Source organism: Terrapene carolina, unplaced genomic scaffold (genome assembly GCF_002925995.2).
Source record: "Terrapene carolina triunguis isolate 2854851 unplaced genomic scaffold, T_m_triunguis-2.0 Scaffold21, whole genome shotgun sequence".
Lineage (NCBI taxonomy): Eukaryota > Metazoa > Chordata > Testudines > Emydidae > Terrapene > Terrapene triunguis.
The window spans coordinates 19,336,321-19,363,837 of record NW_020664372.1 but is presented as its reverse complement, the minus strand read 5'-3'; the positions used below and the strand labels follow the sequence as shown (position 1 = coordinate 19,363,837).

The 27,517-nt window shown below is 41.4% G+C and overlaps 1 protein-coding gene across 1 annotated transcript in view; it reads right to left on the bottom strand.

Annotated features, from left to right (window-relative positions):
- GPC6 (glypican 6) overlaps window positions 1-27,517 on the bottom strand; it is a 1,072,445-nt gene that overhangs the window by 300,370 nt on the left and 744,558 nt on the right. The window lies entirely within an intron of this gene.

Below are 27,517 nucleotides of genomic sequence, written 5' to 3'. Positions count from 1 at the left end.
TTTTTTGAAAATGCCTAGAAATGTGCTTTTTCCCCCCCTTTCTTTCAGAAATCTATGGAATCTGTTGCACAGGAAATTGAAACTAACACTTATTTCCAGAACAGAGTATGCTGAAATCTCAAATATAAAACTGTATACAGGGGGATACAACCTGCAGAAAAACAGAACCCCCAACTCCTCACATCTCTCTTACTAGCACCTACCATCTTATATACTTGGCTACTAGAAATAGATATGTGAGTGCTGCAACTCATCCTCATCACAGACTGCTGCATATTTTGACACCTGGTGTGATACATCACAAGCCTTTATTAAAACTTTTTCTAGATTTGCCATTTAATAATATAACTGTGTAAAATTACGATTTTACAATGAGTATATGGCTGACACTAATATAGTCAATATAAGAATGGGTAAAATCCAAATTCTGAGACTATAGGTGCTGATTTATGTGGATATTATTTAATCTGTGTTTTTACCTTAATAAATAAAAAAGAAGCAATAGTAGCTTTCAGTATTAATCTATGAATGAATTCACAAGGATCAAGCGGCAAAATCCATATTTGGACAACTGCTTAATTTCAAAGGTATCAAGCACCCAGCACCTCTAGGGACCCCTCGGAAAAGAGGGCTAAGGGTACCAAATGGGTTGTAGAGGTGGCATATATGAAATGGATCTCTATTGCCTGGAAACAGGACCAAGTAAATTAGCTCATGTCATATATCGATAAATTGCTTAAGGCCAGATTTTCAAATTGAGGCAACTGCCGATACTTGGTACATTTAGGCATGCAAAACCATAGTGGTGTACCCTGTAAATCAGGGGTTTGCACCTATAAATGGTGAGTTGGGTGCCCAACTCACCATATACACATGCAAATACTTGGCCTGCATGCACACATTGGTCATAGCCATGTTAGGCATGCATAAATGTACCATATGCACACAACTTCATCTATCCACTTTGAAAACGCAGCCCTTAAGATGTTAACAATTTGGAGTCACTATATGGACAAAAATTTAATCTCAAACTCAGGAGCGAGTGGTGCATAAGCAGCCAAATTACATTTGAAACCAATTTAGAAGAACCATGTTTTAAAAGAAAGTTCAAACTGTGTTTTCAGTTAGTTCAAAGCCTTGTATAGATAGAGGTACCTGATGTCACCTTAGGAGGAACCTTAGTTTCCTTCCTGCAGTTAACAGAACTATTGCTTTATGAGTACCTCTTCATTGTGAAGGAAGATGGGTATAGAATCAATAAAAATGACAACTCAGAATGAAGGAAGAGTTATATCCCACAGATGAACCATGTTACTGTTTTGTATTTTATTTCTTTGGTGTGAAGGATGGTTGAGGAAAAACTAATTTTGTTTATCAATGGCCACCACAAAATGAGGAAGAAACAAAACAAAAATCATGTCAAGACTATCAAGTCTATCAATAACATTAACCTATTTTAGAGGTGTCCCTACATTGTAAAAAGCCCTCCAGACTCCAACTTCACATAAATAAAACACCATGCCAGTTCAGTTATTTGCCAGAGTTATAGTAGATAGTTACTGCTTCATATACTCTCATAAAGTTACTTATTTAAATACCTTAGCAGCCAAACATTATGATTGCACAGTCTTGAAACTTTAAATGACGTATGCATGACATTAGCCTTCTCTGCTAAAGTATATTGACTCTTTTTTTGAGATGCTGAATAATGACACTCTCATTGAAGTGAATGGGAACTGCAGGTGCTCAACACTTTTGAAAGTCTGCCCATATATTTTAGGACAGCAGTATGCACTTAAACTTTTACCCAACATAGTAAGAATATTTCTATCAACAAACCACCTGAACACATGCCTGGAAGCTACCTGAACACTTATAGCCAGAGTTTATGAGATTATGGATCAATGTATTTGAAATTAACATACCAGGAATTAAGCTATAAATACAGAACATATCCCTAAAATGAGGTACACCTCTACCCCGATATAACGCGATCCGATATAACATGAATTCGGATATAACACAATAAAGCAGCGCTCCGGGGGGACAAGGCTGTGCACTCCGGCGGATCAGAGCAAGTTCGATATAACGCGATTTCACCTATAACGTGGTAAGATTTTTTGGCTCCCCGGGACAGCATTATATCAGGATAGAGGGGGTATATGAATTAGTGAAGCTACTACAAAAGAAAATATTAAATAATTTAATCTGTTTTAACATAATTGGGTTTTGTTCCCACTATATGTATGATGAAAGACTGAAGTTTAAAATAAATGAATAAAAAAGAACAAAAGGAAAAGGTAAAGAACAAATTACAGGGAAAACAAAATTAAAGTCTCGTTGTGTGGGTGGTCTTTTACAGTTTTTGGTATGCTGTAAAAAAAATCTAGTCTCAATGTGGTTGTCCTGTTATCTTGACAATAAATCTTACTTTGGAGGAAGGGGTAAGCAAGCTGTTATTGTAAAAACCAACATCCAGTTAATTCTGGTTTGGTCTGTAATCAAGTAACTAATGACTTACTGTATTGCTTCTTATTTGAAATTTACCTGAAATATGTCCTTATTATCAGTAAAATACCCTACAAGTTACAACTCAGAACACAATCAAATCTGAAATAATGAGGAGCCTGGCATTAAGCAAGCTATTTCAATTGAAACACAACAAAGGAAATTGAAATGCTAGAGATAGCCACATGTGATCTGACCTTCTAACCCCCAGCACTATGTGTTCAGACTGCATTTCCCAGCAAAAATAAAATCAACAAATCCTTTCAGTCAGTACTTATCAAGATAATTCTGCTAAGGACAGTTTGCTCCTGGTGGTTTTACCCAGCATGTCCTCTATTCTGAAGGAATGATAGGTGGTCTGATATTTTCTTCAGCATATCATAGAAGGAGAACTAAGTAACCTAGGAAAGGGCTGTCATTTTCTCTGCTCTTCATAAGATTGTGTAAAACATGTTTCCTTCTGAAATTAAAAGGATTATTGAAATCAACTGCTTTTTAGTATAGACACACTGAAGTGAAGTGAAGTGAAAAGAACACATATCAAAAAAGAACAACACTCAGAAGAAGCCATGACTATGAGCTGTTTTTAACGATTCACCATTTCTATGTATAAAAAAAATTATCCTTTCAATCACGCTAATTTATATAACACCACATTTAAAATGCCAGGCTTTCATGTTGTGACAGATTAAGATGTGATACTGGTCTGAAACATCTAAATGCTACAAGAGTGCCAAATTGGATTAATAAAAGGGTGTGTGTGTACATAATCAGCAACAATATTTGAAGTGTTTGATGGAGGTACCCGTAGAGCTGAATGGTGTATACTTTCATCCCACCATGAGACGGGGGATCAGAGAATTTAAACAGAGCAGGTATCTCTCCGTTTGAGTGAGTGGGCAGAATACTTGCTCTTTTTCTTTGATGATCAGAAGAACTTCCCACTGGAGGGCAGTCAGAATAGAGCTGTTGAAACAGAATACATAACTCCAGATTTATTGAGCGGATAGCTCTTTCATCCATTCACTAGCCTAGTGCCAGAAAACAGAAATAAGCCACAGGTTGTCATCCTTACACAATTTAATCCATTATAGGTAAAGTTTTGGAAGGTGGCTGGAAGGCATAGCATACCATAAAATCCATGTTGTTCAATATTTGCCTGCCCATTTTCCATTAAGTTCTAATAAGCACTGATTCTCAGCACCTGTCAAAAGTCCAATTGACTTGCAATATCCAGCAGTTTTGTCACTGCAGTTGATTCTTTCATATGAGATTAGACATCACGAGCTCAGAGTTTCTAAAAGCAAAGCATGTCAGGTTTATTTCAAAACTCTCTTAAATTCAGTACGCTTGTTTATTCTTCCTTGTTTTTTTCTGTTTCCCAGGTGTTTTAATATTTTGTCTTTGCCTGTCTTTGAATCTTTATGGAACCAGACAGAAAATACAGATGCATTCTTTCTGAGCTGGAACGAAAACAAAAGCTTTCAAACACTTTCACACTAATGTATGTGGTGGTTAGGGCACTGGCTGGTGGATCTGAGAGACCACATTCGAGTCTCTGCTCCAAATGATGCAAAGAAGAGTTTTTCATTCCAGATTACCCTGATTCAGGGTCTCAAACCTAGGTCTCCTATCTCCCAAGTCAGGGTCATAGCTAACAGGCAACAAAATGTGAGACAGAGCCTCTCTATCTCTCAAATCAGCTGAGAAGAAGAGTTTAATCAGGAAAAAGTGAATGATAATTGGGAATCATTTAAGAACACCTTATTATACGTTCAACAAACCACAATGAAGGGAAAAGGCTGGTGCTGGTTAAAAAAACGAACTGGTTTAGCGGGAAAGTGAAGACAGCTATACATAAATAAACAATACAAATGCAAGAAAGGGGAAGTTAATAATAATTAATATAAATCAGAAGTTAAGAATTGTAGAAAATTGATAGGAGAAGCAAAAGGACACAAGGAGAAATCTATGGCCAGCAGAGTTAAGGATAATAAGAAAGAGGGCTTTTAAAAATATATTGGGGGGGGAGGGGGGAAATCCCGACTATGCTATTGGTCTATTACTAGATGAAAATGGTAGAATTATCAATAATTCTGCAGAAAAGGCAGATGTGTTCAATAAATATTTCTATTCTGTATTTTGGGAAAAAATTATATACTCTCATCATATGATAATGATAACACTCTTCTCATTCCACCAGTATTTCTGGAACATGTTAAAGAGAAGCTACTAAAGTTAGACATTTTTAAATCAGCAATTCTGGATAACTTGCATCTAAGAGTTTTAAAAGAGCTGGTGGACCATTAATGTTGATTTGCAATAAGACTTGCAGCATTGGAAGACATTCCAGAAGATTGGAAGAAAGCTAATATTGTGACAGTTTTTTAAAAGGCTAAACTGGATGAACCAAATACTTATAGTACTGTCAGCCTGACATCAATCCCGGACAAGATAATGGAGCTGTCGATACAGAACTTGATTAATAAAGAATTAAAGTAGGGCAATGTAATGAATGCAAATCACATGAGTTTATGAACAACTGATCATGTCAAACTAACTTTATATCTTTTTTGATGAGACTACAAGTTTGGTTGATAAAGGTAATAGTGTTGACAATAATTCTGTAAAGCATATGATATTTTGTTTAAAAACCTAGAATGATTTAAAATTAATATGGCTCACATTAAATGGATTAAAAACTGGCTAACTGATAAGTCTGAAAATGTATTTGTAAATGGGGAATCATCATCAAGTATGTGTGCCGTGGGGTCCCACAGGGATTGGTTCTTGGACCTATGCTATTTAATATTTTTAATTAATTACCTGGAAGAAAACATAAAATCATTACTGATTAAAGGTCGCAGATGATGTAAAAATTGGAGAAGTGTTAAATAATGAAGAGACAGGTCCCTGATTCAAAGCTATCTGCACCACGTGGTAAACTGGGCATAAGCAAACAATATGCATTTTAATACAGCTAATGTAAATGTATATATCTAGGAAAAAAGAATTTAGGCCATAATTATGGAATGGGGGACTCTATCCTGGGAATCAGTGACACTGAAAAAGATTTGGGGTCCATGGTGGGTAATCAATTGAACATGAGCTCCCACTGTGACCAAAAGAGTGACTGAATAAACATCTGAGGATGCATAAACAGGGTATTCTTGAGTAGGAGTAGCGAGATTTTACCTCTGTATTTGGCATCACAACCTCTGTTGAAATATTGTATCTAGTTCTGGTGCCCACAATTCATGAAGGATGTTGATAAATTGGAGAGGGTTCAGAGAAGAGCCGTCAGAATGATTAAAAGATTAGAAAATATTCCTTACATTGATAGACTCAAAGAGCTCAATCTATTTAGTTTAACAAAGAGAAGATTAAGATGTGACTTGATTACAGTCTATAAGTACCTATATGGGTACTGATAATAATAATAATAATAATAATAATGAGCTCCTCAATCTAGAAGAGAAAGGCATAACATGATCCAATGACTGAAAGTTGAAGCTAGACAAATTCAGACTGGAAATAAGGTGTAGATCATTAACAGCGAGAGTAATTAACCATTAGAACAATTTACCACGGGTCATGGTGGAGTCTCTATCACTGACAATTTTTAGAGCAAGATCGGATGGTTTTCTAAAAGATATGGCCTCACAGTTATTTGGGGGAAGATTAATGGCCTGTGTTTTACAGGAGGTCAGACTGGATGATCACAATGGTCTCTTCTGTCCTTGGAATGTATTCATCAACCCGTTTCAACGAAGACTTCATCAAAACGAAACATTTTGAACATATTTTCATTTATTTAAAAATGTTCTCACCAGCTCTGATAAGAATGATTAATTATTATTGTTAGTGCCAGTTCAAGTATGTTAAAGGCTTCCCAAAAACTGATTTGGTTTCTCCACCACCCAAGTAATTACTCAGTACCAGGGCTTAAATTCAGCTGGAGCCAACCGGAGCAGAGCACCAGTAAATATTTTCAAACCTGCGGGCGCCCCGGCACGCCCCACTGGGCTGCAGCCCCAAGCCCCAGGGCTCTGGGAAACACTCGGGGAGAATTTAAGCCGTGTTCAGTACCCTTTACTGAAGAGGCTGGTTGGAGGAGATATTTGAGCAGACTAGGGGAGGTGCTTCAGCACTTCTCAGGTCCAAGCCCTGAACAACTCTTTAGTTCAGTTTCCCAGACTAAATATGGCAATATTCTAAATTATTAATCATGAGGCTTCACTCATAAATATTTGTAAGGAGCTTTGAGATCCCCAGAGGAACTGTCTTAAAGAAGTGCAAAGTACAATTATCCTCTTGAAACACTTATAATTTGGAACACAGTTTGTAAATAAGAAAAGGGCCTATTTCAGCATGGACTCTGGATTTGTTTTTCCATCTTTCCTGGGGCTAGTTTTAAGAACTGGCAGTTGAGAAATCTGCTTGTGTATACCAATTATATCCTGAATAATTTCGCAGGACCTTTCAAGATTTGCAAAACCCCTTTGATGTACCAGCTAATCAATCAATCTCTGCAAATCAGGCATTACCTGCTCTCATGAGTAAATTTTCTAGACTCAGACAATATCCTCTAAATTGTTTCAGCCTAAGGTTTCTTTTTTGATAAATTCTGCACATACACTCGGTGCTGTAAAATCTTAGTCAACACTGGTATGTCTGCGAGAGCAGACACCCTAGAGGATGAAAGAAGCTTTGGTTTAATGCCCACAATATTTCTTTATGTAGTCATGTGTAAGGAGTTGATGTTTTTACTGCTTCAACAATCATTCAGACATCCACAAATCTATAGAAGGCTTAATAAGAACTACTCACTGGTCTGTTGGAGAGTCTCAGAAATACCTGTGGTAGATCTGTCCACTAGTTTAGCACTTCTGACATTTTGGTTCAGATTCATGTCACAATGAATATTTAAGGCTTCAATTCACTGGAGTGTGGCCCATTTCCCTTCTAGGTCAATGGACTCATAACACTGTCTTTCGTAACTTTAAAGTTTTGTCCTCCATTGGCTTTAAAATATAGTTTCACTTGCTGGCTCCCAAAGATTTGTAACATTGCATGTAGGAATATAAGAAATGTCCTAACTTTTCCAGGTCAGTGGTCCATCTAGCACAGTATCCTGTCTTCAGTAATATTAGATGCTTCAGAGAAAGGTGTAAAAAAACAACCTCATGATGGAAAATTACCTGCCTATAGGGTAGGTTTCTTCCCAACATCATTAGTCAGTTCATTCTTGGCTTATGCCCTGAAGCAGGAGGGTTTGTACCCCAGATCCATATTTATACTATCTTTTCTATAGGGGGAAGAAATGCCCTATGAAAAAGGCTCACCATCCTGGCCGTCTGTGGGTACCATTTTGCAGTTCCATTTTCTCTTTTCTAACCCATGCTCACCAAAATTCATCATAGAGTAATACAGAAGGTACCTGTTCTTTTGCCTGCTAGAATTTTGGCTGAGCCCCCAGTGTCTCATCACATTCTTAATCATAGACTCATAGAATTGTAGGGCTGGAAGGGTCACCTAGGCCAGACCCTTGCGCTGAGGTAGGTCCAAGTATACTAGAGCAGCAGTAGTGAATAGGCAGACCGCGAGCCAAATCCAGACTGCCAGATGCTTTCCAATGGACCGCGGAAGCAGAAGCTGAGCCAAGCTTTGAGCTGTGCCCACTCACCAGCGCAGGGACCTTCCAGCAGGGGCAGGTGGCTGAGCCAGACTGCACGGCACAGTCTTATCCCTCAGTGGCTGCTTATGCAGCCGCAGCCCCACTGGCAGCAATGCAGGGATGGGGGTGGGGCTGAGCAGTGATATTTCGGGGGAGAACATCTCCACACACACCCTGTGGGCAGCTTAATGTGTCTCCACTCTGCCTTGCCCCCCCAATCAGGAAGCGACGGGGTGTCACTTGCTCACTTGCAGCCCAATCAGAGCATAGTGCTGTAGGGGCCCTAATTCAAATTCTTCTCTACTTTCCGTGGAGATGGTGGGGCCAGCTGGGCCATGGAGTTGCAATTCATGGGCCCTGTGCCCTACTGGGCAACCCGGCTGGCAAGTGCCTGAAATGGTCCTGCAGCATCCCCTTGTGCTGGGGTACTGAGTATGGCACCCGCCCCAGCCTCGTGCCCTCTGCCCCCGAGTGGTCCCCAGAGCCTCTCATCCCAGCCTCGTGTCCTTGGGGCCAGTGCCCAGAGCCCTCTCCATACACCCCCAACCAGCCTCTTTCCCTCCCCAGTCCACCTGCAGACACCTGATTCTGTCACATCTCGGCCTCCCCCCATCTCTCCAGGGCTGTTATCTGGAGTCTCCTTGGTCCATCCCACTACCCGGAGCCTCCTTCCTGCCCCTTTGCTATCCCAACACCCAAAGAGGCACCATTAGCTGGATCATATCCAGTAGCTTCACCTCCTTGCTCTGAGCTCAAAAGTACTCTCACACACACCCTGCGTTGCTGCCTAAATCCCAGCCTCCACTCATTCCTCCCCCCATCTTGCCTACTTGGCTCAATGGAGGACATGGAGGAACATTTCAGGGGGCGAGCAGCAACATTTTCAGTTTAGGGAAATATGGTCACCCTACTCTCTGGGCGGGGAGCTGGCAGGTGACTGGGAAATTTGTGTGTGTGTGTGGGGGGGTGTCAATTGGGAGGTTATATGCCTACAATCATTTTATTTGACAAAACCAAAGTTATTATTCAAATCATTCAAAACTTAAAACAGTTGTCTGAAAGTGTTTTAATGCTAAAATTTGCATCTATTTGACATTTTATCTCACAGTCTCAGATTTATTACATCTTTCTTGGAGGTTATTTTCAGGTTATACAGTGGTTTGATTTTATTTTTCATTTAATGCATTGAAAATATAAGCCATAGGCTCTGGCTATACTGCATTGTGTGTGTCTTTTGAACAGGGGCACTTGTGGTGTGAACAATGTTTCTCTGGAGTCTGGACCTTGACTATATCTTGACCAAGAAATTCAGACCTTGACTACCCCTGACCTAGACCATCTCTGACATGTTTTTCAAAGCTCCAGTGATGGGGATTCCCAAACCTCCCTTGGAAACCTATTCCAAAACTTAACTACCCTTAAAGTTAGAAAGGTTTTCCTAATGTCCAAACTAAATTTCCATTTCTGCAGATTAAGCCCATTATCTCATCTTACTTTTGGAAGACATACAGAACAATTGATCAACGTCCTTTTTATAGCTACTTTTAACATATTTGAAGACTGTTACCAGGTTCCCTCAGAGTCTTTTTTTTCTCAAGTCTAAACATACCCAAGTTTTTTTAACCCTTCCTCGTAGGTCAGATTTTCTTAACCTTTTATCATCTTTGTAGCTCTCCTCTGGACCCTCTCCAATTTGTCCACATCTTTCCTAAAGCGTGGCAACCAGAATTGGACACAATACACTAGCTGAGGCTTCACGAGTGCCAAGTAGAGTGGGCATTTCCATGTTTTACATTTGACATGCCTGTTAATTCACCTGTGACAGAATGCATCCCTACTGTAATAATCTTTGTGCAAAGTATGCCTTGTAAGGTATCACTTGAAAACTCATAGGTTGCTGGCCAGTATTGTCCAGGTAAAATATGTCTGGCAAAATTTTATGTAAAGTTATAAGATTTCCCTGTATGGTGTTAACAAGTGTTCCAAACCCACAGCCTTGCCCAAATTGAGGTTGGCGAACAGATCTGTCCTAAACAAAGGAAGGTATACTCTGCTTAATTTGCATTTAAGCAGTAAACAGAGTCATCAAGCAGGAAGGGGAAAAAAGGGAGCACAAAAAGGTGAGGAAAAGCCAGCAGGGAACATCCTTTCACATAGACTCTTTGTCTCCTGGTGCCCAGCTAGAAATATTTTTCAAGAGAGGGACTAAAACTACATAAAGGAGGGAGAAGCAATCCAAGTAGAGTGACCAAACAGCAAGTGTGAAAAATCGGGACGGGGGTGGGGGGGCAATAGGAGCCTATATAAGAAAAAGACCCAAAAATCGGGACTGTCCCTATAAAATCAGTCACCCTAAGTCCAAGGCACCCCCTCTCTCCTCCTGCCCATCACGTTCTCTGCACATGAAGCAACAAAGGAAGCATTTGTTGGACTTGGGGGAAAGGGGTCCTGACCTAAGAAGTTTGGTAAGTAAGACTGCTGAAAGCATGTGGTGAGAAAACTTTGCTTTGAATTTAACGGTTTGTTAAATTAGGCATCAGTATCGTTTTCTCTTTATTTTTCTTGTAACTATGTTTGATTTTTATGATTCATTGCTTGTACTTAAAATCTCTCTCTTTGTTGTGACTAATACAGTGTTAGTCAGTATTTTCCCCTCAGATTGAGCGTGGACAGTAATGTTAGTATTCAGTTTCCTACTGTATTAGGCTTAGACTTGCGTGTTTTTGTTTTATTTTGCTTGGTAACTTACTTTGTTCTGTCTGTTATTACTTGGAACCACTTAAATCCTACTTTTTATATTTAATAAAATCACTTTTGCTTATTATTGAACCCAAAGTTAGTGACTAATACCCGGGGGAGAAAACAGCTGTGCATATCTCTCTATCAGTGTTATAGAGGGTGGACAATTCATGAGTTTACCCTGTATAATCTTTATACAGAGTAAAACGGATTTATGTGGGGTTTAGATCCCATTGGGAACTGGGTATCTGAGTGCTAGAGATAGGAGCACTTCTTAAGCTGTTTTCAGTTAATTCTGCAGCTTTGGGGCACGTGGTTCAGACCCTGGGTCTGTGTTGGAGCAGACTGGCAAGTCTGTCTCAAGAAAGCAGGGTTATTTGGAGGCCCAAACTGGCAGAGAAAATTGGCTCGGAGGTAGTCTCAGCACATCAGGTGGCAGTCCCAAGGAGGTCTCTGTGACCGAACCCATCACAGGGACATTTTCAAAAATGTCTATCCTATTCACTTTCAATGGCACGTAATTTCCAAATGACTTGGGGACTTTTAAAAATCTTATCTATGGTTCAAAAAGGAGATAGACCAAGAAAACAGGAACTGTTAACAAAAAATGGGTTAGATTCAAAAGTGGGAAAACCCCAGGAAATGAACATTGTGGGAAAGGGTTCCAGACGTACTTTTTCTTTAGCACAAGGGTATGATTTGAGGAGGCAACACAGAGCTCCTCATTGTGGTTTACGTATCTATGTAACTGAAATAAGATGCCTATGTGACAATTTCCGGGGTACCCATGTCTGGAAGTCACTTGTTACTTCCTACCTCCAGAATGAGGGAGTCATGCTTGTGGTAACTGGATGTTACCTTCCTTATAACCACCAGCAGCCTTTCAGCCACTCAAACAATCTCCTCCAGGCTATGGTAGCCTAGTTTTTGCCTTGCAGTTAACAAAACGTGCACCCAAATCCTTGAGTCCCTTAGAAGCATTCCCCTGTGACAAGCAGCCCCTAACACTGGGTACACACAGAAATCCCAGATCCTCCCAGATCCTTTAAACCAAAGGTGCAGTGTACTCCAGTTTACCAATTTTACCACCCCTGTATGGTGCATAGCACTTATGTGCACTTATAATAAAAAAAAGAAGTTTATTTAAGAAAGAATGGAAAGATTCCTCTAAAAACAAGACAAAGAGATGGAAACAAATGGCTACAATACAAAACAAAAACATAAAACACAAACTAGGGCCTACACTTATAAATAATTACTTTTCCTATCTAATAAAGTAGGTTTTCTTCCCAAAATTCAGTCTTTTGCAGAGCTGGCTGGCTTCACAGAAACCAGGATCTGATTTTTCATGAAAAATCCACTCTGCTCAACAAGATGTCTCCTGAACGCATGGATTCAGAGTGCCTCTCCCCACTCTGTGCTATACTGAAATAGTCTTTTTTCTTTATTCATAAATTCATAAATATTCTTTATTCATCCATCCTCTGTCAGCTGTAGTGTTCTTTTTTTTTAACCTCCAAGTGGTTTTGATTGTCTGCAGTTGTCTCTGGTGGTTTTCCATTGACTGTTCTGTGAAGGGTTCAATGGTAGACAATTGAACTGTGCATTATGTCACCCGCTAACCATAGAGGGATAGCAACTCCCTCCTGCATGAATAGGCCATCACCAGGTAGTATCATTCCCGGGTGACTCCTTTTGATCTTAAGACCATAAGAGCCAGGGCCGGCTCCAGGGTTTTGGCCGCCCCAAGCAGCCAAAAAAAAAAAAAAAAAGCCGCGATCGCAATTGCGATCTGCGGCGGCAATTCGGTGGGAGGTCCTTCGCTCCGAGCCGGAGTGAGGGACCATCCGCCGAATTGCCGCCGAATAGCTGGACGTGCCGCCCCTCTCCGGAGTGGCCGCCCCAAGCACCTGCTTAACAAGCTGGTGCCTGGAGCCGGCCCTGATAAGAGCATAAACATCATTATAGTTACATTACTCCTTAAATGTTTCCCATACATACATCACATCATGATTATGAACATTGGTAAGTTGCAAGCTTTCAGTAGAGACCTTACATATTACAGTTCATGGACAAGTACCCTGAAAGCACTGTATTTCATGTAGTGAGTTTGCCAGATCTGTGATGAAAGTTGTTTGCTAAGGACAGAAGACTTTTGCCAGGGAGGCCTTTGTGTCACTACATCATTCAATGGTGAGGTAAGGCTGTGAGGAACAGAGGGAAAGACCAAGGTGACAAAGTCAGAGGGAGAAGGTAGATCCTGGAAGGAAGGGTGAGAGATAGGTTATGAGGAAGAGAAAGGGATCAGGTTGTGAATGGAAGTAGACCAGGATTCCTGCTCTGGTTTCATGTTGTTGATTCTGCTTTGTTAAATAATTGTATATACTCTTCGCATATTTCTCTTTCCCACCAGCTTCACAATGTTGAACTCCACTGGCTTCTAAATCTCCAGGCACAGCTAGCAGATATAAATTTGATTTTGCTAAACCTGAATGCTACAAGTCCTTCAATTTTAATTTCAATTTAGGTCATTATTAAGCATATAATCTCTCCTCACATAGCCAGCAATTTCTTTCTCTGAAATGCTGTTTCCACCAGCTTCATTTATACATGTGGTGATCACTTCTAAGTTATAATATATTCCCTTCATAACCTTTCTAAGCTCTCTGATCACCAGGGAAGATTTTTCTTGCCTTTTTATTTCTTTACAAATATTCTCTTTTTCAACACTCCCATTAAATGAACACATTGATAATATTCATGTTGGGCAATACAGACTAATAAAATAGAAGTGTAGTAATAAATAACAAAGGGAAGGGAGATGTTCAAAACATCTTGGTAAAAATCATCAACCTATTTATTTAAATGTATGTTTTAAATATATTGTTGTTTTCCTCGCCTTCACTCATTTTGCTCCTTTATTAATGCCTACTTATTAAATTCAACTGTAGGATGTAAAATAAGTCACATGACATCACAGTTAAATTTAGCAACGTAGACGACAGGTTTGGAAAATTCTAGATCCCCTGGAACTACAGGTTTAAATCTATGCAGTCAGATGAGCAGTTTTGTCCTTTCACAGTTTATTTGTGTGGCACTGGCGGATTACCACACGGGCTTAGGCCAATTTGGGAGCAGGAGCGCTGGAAAGTTGCCAAGTCTCACAAAATAATAAAGCTACACTGCCTTTCAAAACAAGCTCAAGCCGCCCAAAACAAGCCAATCCCATTTCAGTTGGCGCCAGTCTGCATCCACAGTGCCACCAGCTGACCACCAGTGCAGCCATAATACCATCAGACCCTAAAAAGACCACCCCAGTGGTGCACAACACCACCAGAAATGCCCCAAGAGTCACTGACCAACAATGGTGACACGGTGCCATTCCACTCCCTCTTCACAGCCCCGTGAAGCCCCCCACTGCTCTGAGGCCCAACCCAGCATGCCACTCCCCAATCCTCCCCCCAACTCACCCCAAGCTGTGCTGCAGGCCCCCCCAACCAGCTTTGCCACCCCTATTCCCTCCTCCACACAAACCCCCACAGCCTGCATTCCCCCTGCCCCTCGCAGCTCCCCGACAGACCTCCCCAAGCTGGTGGAGGTGTAACCACCACCAGAGATGCACCAACAGAAAGACCACCAACCACAGCTGAGCTTTTAATAATAATTAAAAACAAACAAACAAACAAGCGTTGCAGAACCAGCAGCCAGCCAGGAAAGGGCAGGCAAATCGCAGGCTGCTGCAGCCTGCCAGCCTACTGCTATCTGTATCGCCCCTCCACCCAAACCACAACCTCCCCCCTTTACCAAAGCAACCAACTCCCCTGTACCTAGTAGTCCAGGCAGGAGGCAGTTCGTGGGGAGAGAACAGACACTGCAGGGCACAAGCAAGCACATGCAGCAATCTCACGACGACACACTGGGAGAGGCGAAAGGGAGGAACCCAACCCAGGCTGACAGACTGACAGGAGGAGGGAGGATGGAGCACGGGCGGGCCCCTGCCTGCCTCCCAGGACTCCTGGTTCCCTCATTGGCCTGCACTGCTCTGTCAATCGGTCTGACCAGGTGTGTTGGCTTCTCCCCATTGGCCTTGGGGACTGTCAGTCTCCAGATCCTGATTTCTTCCCATTCCCTTTCTTTTCATGTTGGGAGAGGGACTGTGCAAGTGGGAGCCAATCACGCGCTCCAGCAGGAAATTCCAAAAAGAACCAGCAGCCACCTCCCAAAAAAGCCCAAAACAAGCGACTCAAAGAAGTTAAGCCAAGCCCACTTAAACCAAGCAGAAATTGGCTTGTTATAATCGCACTTGGTGAGGCTCCAACCCCCGCTCCTCCTCTCGCCGCCCGGGACCCTTTCACCCTACTACTCCTCTTCTCCCTGAGGCTCTGCCCCTGGCCAGGCCGGAAGACAGAGCCTGTGGAAAGGGGACCATATTCCTCCCACCCTTCCTGACAAGGAGCTGGCTGAGCCATTCACCCAAGCCCTGCATGGATCTGGCCTGAGCCCCGCACCCATGGATTTGGCCCAAGCCCCTTTCCCTCCCCACCTCCCGAATGTTCCTCCAGGCTCCCCCTAGAAGGCGTGCCCCACAGTTTGGGGACCACTTCTCTAGGCTGTGGTAAGAGCCATCCAGGGAGCCTGGGCAGATGTGGGGAGCCCCAGACAATCCTCCTGACCCTGACAGGGGGCCCTAAAGCAGCCCACAGCCTGTGTCCCTGCCCAGGGCAGGTGGAGGGTTCAGGGCTCCCAACAACGGCCCAGGTTCTCTGGGCAGCTCTTACCATGCCCCAACTTCCAGCCAGGCCAGGGGGTTGGGCCTTGGGGGAAGGAGAGGAGCAAGGGGCGAATGTGGGGGGACAGAATGTTCTTTGTGCCCAGGGCCTCAACAAATCTTAATCAGCCTCTGCCTCCAATCCCTGTGGTGTGCAGTATTCTGCTTTATGTGCATTGGGATTCTTCAGGATAAAAGGTTTTATTATGTAAACATAAAATATTGTTACTCATCTAGTGCCAGAAGTATACTAGGAGCTTAAAAGAAAACAAATATAGACATGGTCTCTGCCCTGAAGAGCTTATATTCTACAGACCTCATTCTTCAACTGTTTTTCTTTTCCCCTCATATTTTACAGTGGCTCCAAATGATTTGTACCTTCTCACGCCCAACTCTCGGGGGTAACTAGGTAAAATGTAATGGCCTGCGATATACAGGAGGTCAGACTAGATTATCTAATTGTCCCTTCTGGCCTTAAAGTCTATGAAAAACATTCCTCCAACTCTCTAAGTGGGTCTATTTTACGATGTCCCCTTTTTAAAATCATATCTCATTCTGACTAAACAAGTAGTTTAAAACCCTAAATAAAAGAAACTGCTTTTTCTGTTCATGGAACCCTTTAAAATGTTGGACACTGATAGAACAAAATGCCATATTTGCCCTAAGCTATCTTCCTACATGTAACTGAAGAAATGGAGGTGAAGGCATGGCCCCAATTTAGTCAATGACAAAACTCGCCATTGGGGCCAAGATTTCAACCAGGGTGCTTAAAATTCCACAAAGAGAGGAGGACATATGAACATGAGTGTAAATGTGGTGGTTTTTTGCTTTTTTAATATGTTCATCTATGTGAGGAATGTTTGTTTAGCTTGGACGTTTGGCAGCAGCTAGAGAAAGGTGTCTAAAAATTAGGCTCAAAATTAAGTTATTAGGCCAGGATTTCATATATACATCCCCCACACCGTTTTAATGTATTATGCATGCTTTGGAAAGCATGGTGATTCCATTGTCCAATTCTGAATGTCACTGGATGGTGCTGTCGAGAAGTTGTGTTTTGTTTTATTGAAAAATGCAGCCCTTGTTAACAGTTTACAATTACTACTTGAGATGGGTGAGAAGGCAGACTTCAAACCTAGACAAAAATCCAGATGAGGTTTAGTTTAGGGTTCTGGTCTGTCAGCATCAGATTCATGCTAGCTGCTTCCAGTCTGGATCCCTAAAATAAGCACTTCTGGTATGATTCAATCAACACAAGAGTGGTATGTTCAGATTTGGGATATGAATCTAATTGGCCGCTGTAATATTTGGTGAGCAGATTAGATGAGAGCTTCCGGTTCAGGACCATCTGTAGAAATTGTATTTATTTCATACCAATTATATGTGGTTAGTTTAATCTAAAATTGTGTGAGTGATATTTTTCTCTCCTTTCCTATATAATTATAATATCTAATTATAGGTGACTTAGAGAGCATTTTCTGTGGAATTTGGGGGTAAAATAAATACAAGGCAAGATAAGAAAGTGAATTTGAAGGAAAACTTTAAGGGACTATTTAAAAGCCAATCAACATAAACCATTTTATATTCCTTCATTTTTATTCAGAGGTTTTAAAGTATTTAGGTTTGAGGGACATAGGAGGATGCTGACACTAGAAGATTCACAACACAGACAGACAAAGCTGGAAAGGGATATGAGGAAACTCTTAATAGTGGAGAACTAGAGATAGCAGGGATTTTGTGTGACTTGATTTGGCTTCTGGGAATTAAGATTATTTCTCTGCCAAAACTCAGAAACTGGGTGGGGGTTGAGTCTCTGTGCATCAGGCAGGCAGGTAGGCTGAACAAACGCAGTTATAGTCCATGGTGAAGAATGTTCAAAGGGTTTGATCCAGAACCCTAATATTTTTTAACTGCTTCCCTACTATAGAAGTCCAAATTTAAGATTGAACGTGGACATCTATACTTAAGAAAGGATACATGTATCCAGCTAGAAGTTACCTCCTGAAATGAATACTAATAAATTACAGTATTTCTCATTAATATGCATACTGAATATAAAGTATATTAAATATTGTGATCAGACTAATTTTAATAAGAAAGTCACCATACTCCTAAACAACATGAAAAATGTACTTATAAGTAGAGGGAAAATCTCATTGCCAAACAGTTTAATAAGGTGTCATAATCTATTCATTAAATATACCATCTGCATACAGGTAACAACTAGTTTAAAATTAAAATTTTGTGCTTTTAAAATTTGTGCTTTTTGTGCTTTTTTAAAATTTTAGCTTGTGGACCACAAGCTAAATATGAGTCAACAGTGTGATGCTGTTGCAAAAAAAGCAAACGTGATTCTGGGATGTATTAACAGGTGTGTTGTGAGCAAGACACGAGAAGTCATTCTTCCGCTCTACTCTGCTCTGGTTAGGCCTCAGCTGGAGTATTGTGTCCAGTTCTGGGCACCGCATTTCAAGAAAGATGTGGAGAAATTGGAAAGGGTCCAGAGAAGAGCAACAAGAATGATTAAAGGTCTTGAGAACATGACCTATGAAGCAAGGCTGAAAGAATTGGGTTTGTTTAGTTTGGAAAAGAGAAGACTGAGAGGGGACATGATAGCAGTTTTCAGGTATCTAAAAGGGTGTCATAAGGAGGAGGGAGAAAACTTGTTCACCTTAGCCTCTGAGGATAGAACAAGAAGCAATGGGCTTAAACTGCAGCAAGGGAGGTCTAGGTTGGACATTAGGAAAAAGTTCCTAACTGTCAGAGTGGTTAAACACTGGAATAAATTGCCTAGGGAGGTTGTGGAATCTCCATCTCTGGAGATATTTAAGAATAGGTTAGATAAATGTCTATCAGGGATGGTCTAGACAGTATTTGGTCCTGCCATGCGGGCAGGGGACTGGACTCGATGACCTCTCGAGGTCCCTTCCAGTCCTAGAATCTATGAATCTATGAATCTATGAATCTATGAAACCTACATGGATGCTTCTGATACCTCTTTAGGAAACAACTTCGATATGCTTGAAACTTAGAAGTTATCATGCAGGCAAAATTTCTGACACATTTCCTATTACAATTTTTCTCATCACTTTCCCTTACATAGAAGTAGGAATTGCACAGTCACATTAGCATTTTCATTTATATGTATATATGACTAGCTATTATCCCTTGTACATACTTTGCTATTATCCTTCTTTTATCCTGCTTTCTTACTTTAAATGTACGGCTAGACCAGAGGTGGCCAACCTGTGGCTCCGGAGCCACATGCGGCTCTTCAGAAGTTAATATGCGGTTCCTTGTATTGGCACCAACTCCGGGGCTGCCGGTGGGTGGGAGGTGCTGGGAGCTGATGGGGGGCTGCTGACATATTGTTGTGGCTCTTTGGCAATGTACATTGGTAAATTCTGGCTCCTTCTCAGGCTCAGTTTGGCCACCCCAGGCTAGACTTTACCATAGTGGCACAGCCCTCTGTTGGGGGTGATGCAAAGCCAATTGCCCCATAGGCAGCACTGGGAGACACTGCCTTACAGAGCTCCTTGATGTGCAGAGGAGCATGCACACGGCTAGTCCCCTTCAAGGGTGCAGTATGTCATCTTCCATGTAACTGGACAGATATGTAGGCTAGTACATGGGGGGACAGGCCTGGAGCCATGGCTCTGTTTACTCTCCCCCCACTTTTGGGACTTGGGGAATTGTGAGGCATCAGTACCTATATTTCCTGATCTGAGGAACTGAAATTCTCCCTGGCCTTTATGTGGGTTGTGCAAGGGAGAAAGGGAAACCTCTTACTCCCTCCCCATCACTGGACTCATGGATATGGGTGAAGCAGAATCTAAGTCCGTAATTAACAGTGCATTACTAAACAAAATACAATAGAGGTGTGCCCCTGTATTTCTATTTAAATGGTTTTATTTAAATTCTGACTGTGAATCCACAGATGCAAATGATGTCAACATCAAAATGCTTCTGACACCCTGTGGGCCTAAAAGACCATTTTGTAGTGAAGTTGTACATTTAGTTATTCCACTGGAATCTATATTCCAGACAGAGATGTTAATGTGAACCTGGAATGTTTCTGAGGACTAATGAAAACATAAAATGAAATAATACAGCAATCCAGTATCTGAGTTTTGGCGAAGCCCCTGTCCTGTGTAATTTACAACAGGAAAGAAATTACTGAGATGGAAAACATATGCAATGGCATAACAGGGGACCTGTCACATCAATTCAGTGTCAATCCGTATCCATCTAGTTAATGCAGACTTCTTCTATTCCTCCCTCATTCATTCACTACTCTCTCTCTCATTCCCTTCCTCTTTCTGACTAACATTTTGCATTGATTTTTGGAAGCCATAAATAGTCCTGTGTTTTGAATAATAGAACTGAGACACATCTTGTTTATCTAATAACAAGAAAATATCCTGTGGTCTTCTAAACTTGTAAAGTTTGCTGACGGCTTCAGGCTATAACTTATCTCTAAATTATACATGTAGCATTTTAACCATCTTGTGTTGTTTGGAGAGCTAAGATGCTACCCAATCAGCTCAGGTGAATCATTCAAGTGAAAACTTGTCTGCAATTTCTATTAAATGTGAAAACTTCTATGCAGTGCTCTCTCCCTGATGACTTTTTCATGATTTCCCTGCTGAATTTTGTTTTTAATACATTGGGATAAGTAAATAAGCCATTTCATTTTTATTTTCCCTTCCGTGAAATGCTTCTCAAGTAACTTGATTAATGTTCAAAACCAATATTTGAGCAGCCACATAATGTAATTAAAATTTCATAAAACAGCTATAATCATCCTAGCTCAGTAATAAGCAACCTTATTTATCACACAAATGATTTCTTTGGATTCTCAACAAGTACTTTATTCAGCTAACTAAATAATCTTTTTTCTGCAGGAGGCTTGCATTTTAAAACAGCACTTGAAGTTACAGCCTGTATTTCTTGCCCATACGCAGCCAATATTTCATTGCAGAATGTTCTGCATATGAATGTACTGAATTTAGGCTGATTTATCCATGAAAGTGTGCATGGCTGAGTTTCATTTTAAACCTGTCTGTCCAAACTGCTTTTTTTTTTTTATCTTGGAATGATACTAAGTTTGCCATGAGCCAGTTAAGAAGTCGGACAGTAGGCCAATAGCTTTTTTGTAGTTATTTACAATACTGTGTCGGTAGTTTTAACGCTGCATGAGCCTTTGCTGTCAATAACAATACCCCGGAAACCTACTAGCTGCTGTGAACCCATAAATTTGATTAAAAAAAAAAAGATATTTCATTATTTCCATTGAGTTTTGCACAATCTCTACCCTGAAAATACTGTCCCCACAGTCAAGAATACAAGATACTGAATGATTTAAAGTGCAGTTCTACTCTCAAAAGTGACTTTGTAAACACAGCAGCATGGGATTCCACATATGCTGAGTCTCAATGAATTTCCAGCTCATTTGCTCACTTTACAGGTAAAATTTTTTTTTCCTCTCTCTCTCTACCTGCCAGTCCTGTAAACTCAGCCTGAGATCTGTAAGCCAAACTGTTCTTTCTGGCTTGTGTACTATCATCTGTAAACCATTCTATGGGCCAAATGCTTCCCTCAGGCCTGGTCTACACTAACCCCCCCACTTCGGACTAAGGTACGCAAATTCAGCTACGTTAATAACGTAGCTGAATTCGAAGTACCTTAGTCCGAACTTAACGCGGTCCAGACGCGGCAGGAAGGCTCCCCCGTCGATGCTGCGTACTCCGCTCGCCGAGCTGGAGTACCAGTGTCGACGGCGAGCACTTCCGGGATCGATCCAGGGCACTTCCGGGATCAATTTATTGCGTCTTAACCAGACACGATAAATCGAACTCAGAACATCGATTGCTTACATCCGGACCCGGATGTAAGTGTAGACGTACCCTTTGTTACAACTGGGAAAAGGCAAGCCCACTATTCCCAAAGTCTGCCCTCAGTTACACTCATGGGCGCCTATTGCGTTTAGTGAGGTTGCACAGGTGCAACACAGCGCAGGGGGCTGGACTAGATGACCTCTCAAGGTTCCTTCCAACCCTATATGTCTATGATTCTATAATTTGAAGGTATCTGGGTTGCACAGGTGACCCTGCAGATGAAACTTAGCTAATAATTCTGTTGTGAAAGCTCTAAGAGAAACCAATTTACTATCCTAGAGGTGTGTAGGTTCTTCAGGGATGACAAAAGTAAATAGTAATGAAATCTTATCTCCATACCTTAGTAGAAAAGGTATGACTGTTTGCTGAGTAAGAATGTGCTATGTTACACAATCACTTTTCAGGGGGCAAATATAACTTAATGTTATTCCACTATAAGGAATGCCTACACTGCACACTTCTTTTGGCAGCATGTAGAGTTCACCTGTTAGCATGGGTATAAATAGCAGTGTAGATGGTGAGGCACTGCTTAGGCAAGTAGAGTAAAGATATGCCTGAGGCCAGTGGCTACATACCCAGGTATGTACCCTACATGACTCTCTACTTGCACAAGCAATGCCTTCTGATCTACACTGCTATTTTTTGCAGTACTGTGTCCCACCGCTGGAGTGGAGCCTTTCCTGCTGCCCGAGCCTTTCACAGACATGTACAGATACATACCACACTGCGGTTGCAGCATTCTTTTCACTGCAGGGTGTAGCTACACATACCCTACTTGGTGCTGCCACTGGTGTGCAGTGTAGACACAGTCATACTGTACTGCAATCAGAAAGCAATTCTTCTGTGAATATCACAGCCCCAGCCAGTCAGTGATTTGTGACACTGTTTTGTATTCTAGGAGGAACTTGGACTATAATCAAAGAGTGTTCCTAATGTCCATCATGATTAATTATCCAACCCTCCTCCAGGTCTTCAAACATCCTACTGTTAGAGTTTTGCCAAGAAGATGCTTCAGCTCATCCATCTTTTAAAATAAGATGTGAAAAGGTATACCATTAATAAGAAGCATCTCATGATGCTATAATGATTGTGAGTTGATAGTCTAGACTCTTTGGTAGGGAGCATGAGAACAAACCCCGTGTGGCCATATTTACTCCAAAGACGACACATCATAGTTGTGAGGTAGCAACTCTGAATACCTTGTACATTAGGCAACATTCAACTAAATAATCTGAGCACTATACTTCCAATCGGACCTTTGGACTTTCACTGATCAAAGAATAATACACAAAAGAGTTCTAAAACAAAAGGCAATTAGAATTATCCTGAATTCCATGGAGAGACTAGATGATCATAATGGTACCTTCTGGCCTGAACATCTATGAATCTATCAACTGTCTATGTCTTCCTCCAAAATAACACAGTAACAGTAATGCTACTCTGAATCATCCTGACCTTATTCAGGCAAAACTCCCAATTGATGGGAACAGAAATTTTGTCTGAGTTAGGAATACAGAATTAGGCTTCAGTTCATGTCAGAGTTTAGAATGAACCAGAATACAAATGTCTACAATATCTTTTTCAAAATGAGTGACCTTTTGGGGATAACTAAACATACTGAAAACTAGTATGGTTAAAAAAGGTGCCAAATAGTCTAATGTTAGTTTTTTTATAGCCATGAAAATTTGATAAGATTTTTTTTTTCAGGACCAGACTGGTCCAGGGCCTGATGATCCAAGGATCTAAAGCTACTGGCAGTGGATGCTCTCTAGAGATAGATAAGTCAATAAGCATATGATGAGCTTTCATGCAGCCTCTCTTGAATCACTTAAATTCCTTTTCATTGTGTGCAACCTTCTGATCAGAATTCTTTTGCATAAAGTCAATAATTATTTAATAAGAATGAAATTCAGTTTGAATTTGAAATGGAAATTAAACTTGTCAACCATTCTATCTTGAAATGGCTGGCTCCCCAGATATGATATGAATTCATTAAATGGGTTCCCAGAAAGCCTAAGACTACTCCTTTTTCAGAGAACATACATGCAAGAAAACGCAGAGACAAATTTGAGGAGAACTCACACACATTCCCAAAATGAGACAAGAATTCTCTATGAACAAACATTGGCAATACCAGATATTCTGACCTATGAAAGCTAATTATTGGAAAACATTCCCACTGATGTGATTATTTCCTGTTCCACATCCAAATGACAAGAAAGGTGTATGTGGGGCTTGTAGGGATCATTACCACTTCTGAGCTGAAATAATATTTTCTAAAAAGAATGCTTCATCTTTGAACGAAATCCTTAAAAAGTATAAGTGGTTTTCTACCTTCACAACCAAAATGTGTTCTACTGTCTAACTTCTTGAGTCTGACTGCAGGGACTGATTATATGACTGCCACTGGCTTGAGAAAGATGGATTCCAGAATTTAAATCCATCTTTTGCAGACTGAATATACTTGACAGGGCACAATATTTGTTTCTGCAGTCAAGCTCGCTGGTAAGAGGTAACTTACAGGTCAAGAAAAAAACAACCTTAAAATGTATAATGCTATCAATAAAAAGATATTATGAAACAAAAACTACAAGATGGAATAGAGCTTCATGAAAAAAGTTCTTGCTCTGAAACAGGATTTTAAATAATCACCCCCAAAAGCTCTCTTGTTGTTGCTCATTCTCTTACCTGTCCATTCTATGCATGCAGGTGTGACATGCATTCGTGGCATGAACTACCCTGAAAAATAATGCGATTGACTGGCCATGGCTCATGAAAATAATGGTGGATGGATCAAGATGATAAAATTGGTTAGGAGATTGGGGCGTAGTTCAGGACCTTTATTCATTTCCCTCCAAGCAACTCAGCATCGTCAGTGAAAGACACTAGGTCTACAGATATCAGGGGGTAGCCGTGTTAGTCTATATCCACAAAAACAACAAGGAGTCTGGTGGCACCTTAAAGACTAACAGATTTATTTGGGCATAAGCTTTTGTGGGTAAAAAAACCACTTATTCAGATGCACGGAGTGAAAATTACAGATGCAGGCATTATATACTGACACATGAAGAGAAGGGAGTTACCTCACAAGTGGAAAACCAGTGTTGACAGGGCCAATTCAATCAGGGTGGATGTAGTCCACTCCCAATAATTGATGAGGAGGTGTCAATTCCAGGAGAGGCAAAGCTGCTTTTGTAGTGAGCCAGCCACTCCCAGTCCCTATTCAAGCCCAAATTAATGGTGTTAAATTTGCAAATGAATTTTAGTTCTGCGGTTTCTCTTTGAAGTCTGTTTCTGAAGTTTTTTTCTTCAAGTATGGCTACTTTTAAATCTGTTATAGAATGTCCAGGAAGATTGAAGTGTTCTCCTACGGCTACTCCCTGATACTTGACACCATGCAAGGCACTGAATTTAGCCGTATGGAGTAGAAATTCATCAACCTCAACAAAAAACTCGCACAGATACAGACAGACATCACCTTCCTCTCCAAGTGCAAATAGATGGACATCATACCAAATGGACTGAAGGTAAAAAATCCATTGCAATCGACATACTACACTTACTATGGTGAGAGACTGTGCCACACACTCTCAAAGAAACTGAGGAACAACCTGTACAGCAGACAGGAGAAGATCAAGAATGAGCTCTCAAAACTGGAGACTCTCATACAAAACCAACCTTCCACACAAACTTCCACATGGCTGGACTTTACAAAAATGAGACAAGCCATTTACAACGCACACTTCACTTCTCTACAGAGGAAAAAGGACAGTAAACTAAACTCCTACATGCCACAGGGGGCTACAACAGCGGTACCCTTAACTCACCTAAGAATATTGTTAATCTATCCAACCACACACTTAGCCTGGCAGAAGAGTCTGTCCTATCTCGGGGACTCTCTTTCTGCCCCATCATCCCCTCGAACATGATACAGTTCTGCGGTGATCTGGAAGCCTACTTTCATCGTCTCCAACTGAAGGAATATTTTCAACACACCACTGAACAGTGCACTGACCCACAGGAACCCTCCTACCAACACTACAAGAAGAAGAATTCTGTGTGGACTCCTCCTGACGGTCTAAATGACAGACTGGACTGCTACATAGAGTGCTTCCGCAGATGTGCACAGGCTGAAATAGTGAACGAACAGCATCACTTGCTCCATAACCTCAGCCATACAGAACGCAATGCCATCCACAGCCTCAGAAACAACTCTGACATTATAATCAAAGGGGCTAACAAAGGAGGTGCTGTAGTCATAATGAACAGATCGGATTATGAACAGGAGGCTGCCAGGCAACTCTCCAACATCCCATTCTACAGGCCACTATCCTCTGATCCCACTGAGGAGTACCAAAAGAAACTACACCATCTGCTCAAGAAACTTCCTGCATAGCACAGGAACAAATCTATATGGACACACCCCCAGAGCCCCGACCAGGGGTATTCTCTCTGCTACCCAAGATCCATAAACCTGGAAACCCTGGATGCCCCATCATCTCAGGCATCGGCACTCCTACAGCAGGATTATCTAGCTATTTGGACTCTCTCCTCAGACCCTACGCTACCAGGACTCCTAGCTATCTTCGAGACACCACCGACTTCCTGAGGAAACTACAATGCATTGGTGATCTTCCTGAAAACACCATCCTGACCACCATGGATGTAGAAGCTCTTTACACCAATATTCCACTTGAGGCTGGACTACAAGCTGTCAAGAACAGTATCCCAGATGAGGCCACGGCACACCTGGTAGCTGAGCTTTGTGACTTTGTCCTCACCCACAACCATTTCAGATTTGGGGACAACTTATACCTTCAAGTCAGTGGCACTGCTATGAGTATCTGCATGGCCACACAGTATGCCAACAGTTTTATGGCTGACTTAGAACAACGCTTCCTCAGCTCTCGTCCGCTAGCACCCCTCCTCTACTTGTGCTACATTGATGACATCTTCATCATATGGACCCACGGAAAGGAGGCCCTTGAAGAATTCCACCTGGATTTCAACAATTTCCAGGCCACCATCAACCTCAGCCTGGACCAGTCCACACAAGAGATCCACTTCCTGGACACTACAGTGCAAATAAGTGATAGTCACATAAACACCACCCTATACCGGAAACCTGCTGACCGCTATACTTACCTACATGCCTCCAGCTTTCATCCAGACCACATCACACAATCCATTGTCTACAGCCAAGTCCTAAGATGCAACCAAATTTGCTCCAATTCCTCAGACAGAGACAAACACCTACAAGATCTCTATCAAGCATTCTTAAAACTACAGGACCCACCTGGGGAAGTGAGGAAACAGATTGACAGAGCAAGATGGGTACCCAGAAGTCACCTACTACAGGACAGGCCCAACAAGGAAATAACAGAACACCACTGGCCATCACGTACAGCCCCCAGCTAAAACCTCTCCAGCACATCATCAACCTATCCTGGAAAGTGATCCCTCACTCTCACAGAGCATGGGAGGCAGGCCAGTCCTTGCTTACAGACAGCTCCCCAACCTGAAGCAAATACTCACCAGCAACTACACACCACAGAAATACTAACCCAGGAACCAATCCCTGTAGCAAACCTCGTTGCCTACTCTGTCCCAATCAGAGGACCCAACCACATCAGCCACACCATCAGGGACTCATTCACCTGCACATCTACTAATGTGATATATGCCATCATGTGCCAGCAAAGCCCCTCTACCATGTACATTGGACAAACAGGACAGTCTCTACGTAAAAGAATAAATGGACTCAAATCGGACATCAGGAATGGTAACATACAAAAGCCAGTAAGAGAACACTTCAGTCTTCCTGGACATTCTACAACAGATTTGAAAGTAGCCATACTTGAACAAAACAACTTCAGAAACAATCTTCAAAGAGAAACTGCAGAACTAAAATTCATTTGCAATTTAACACCA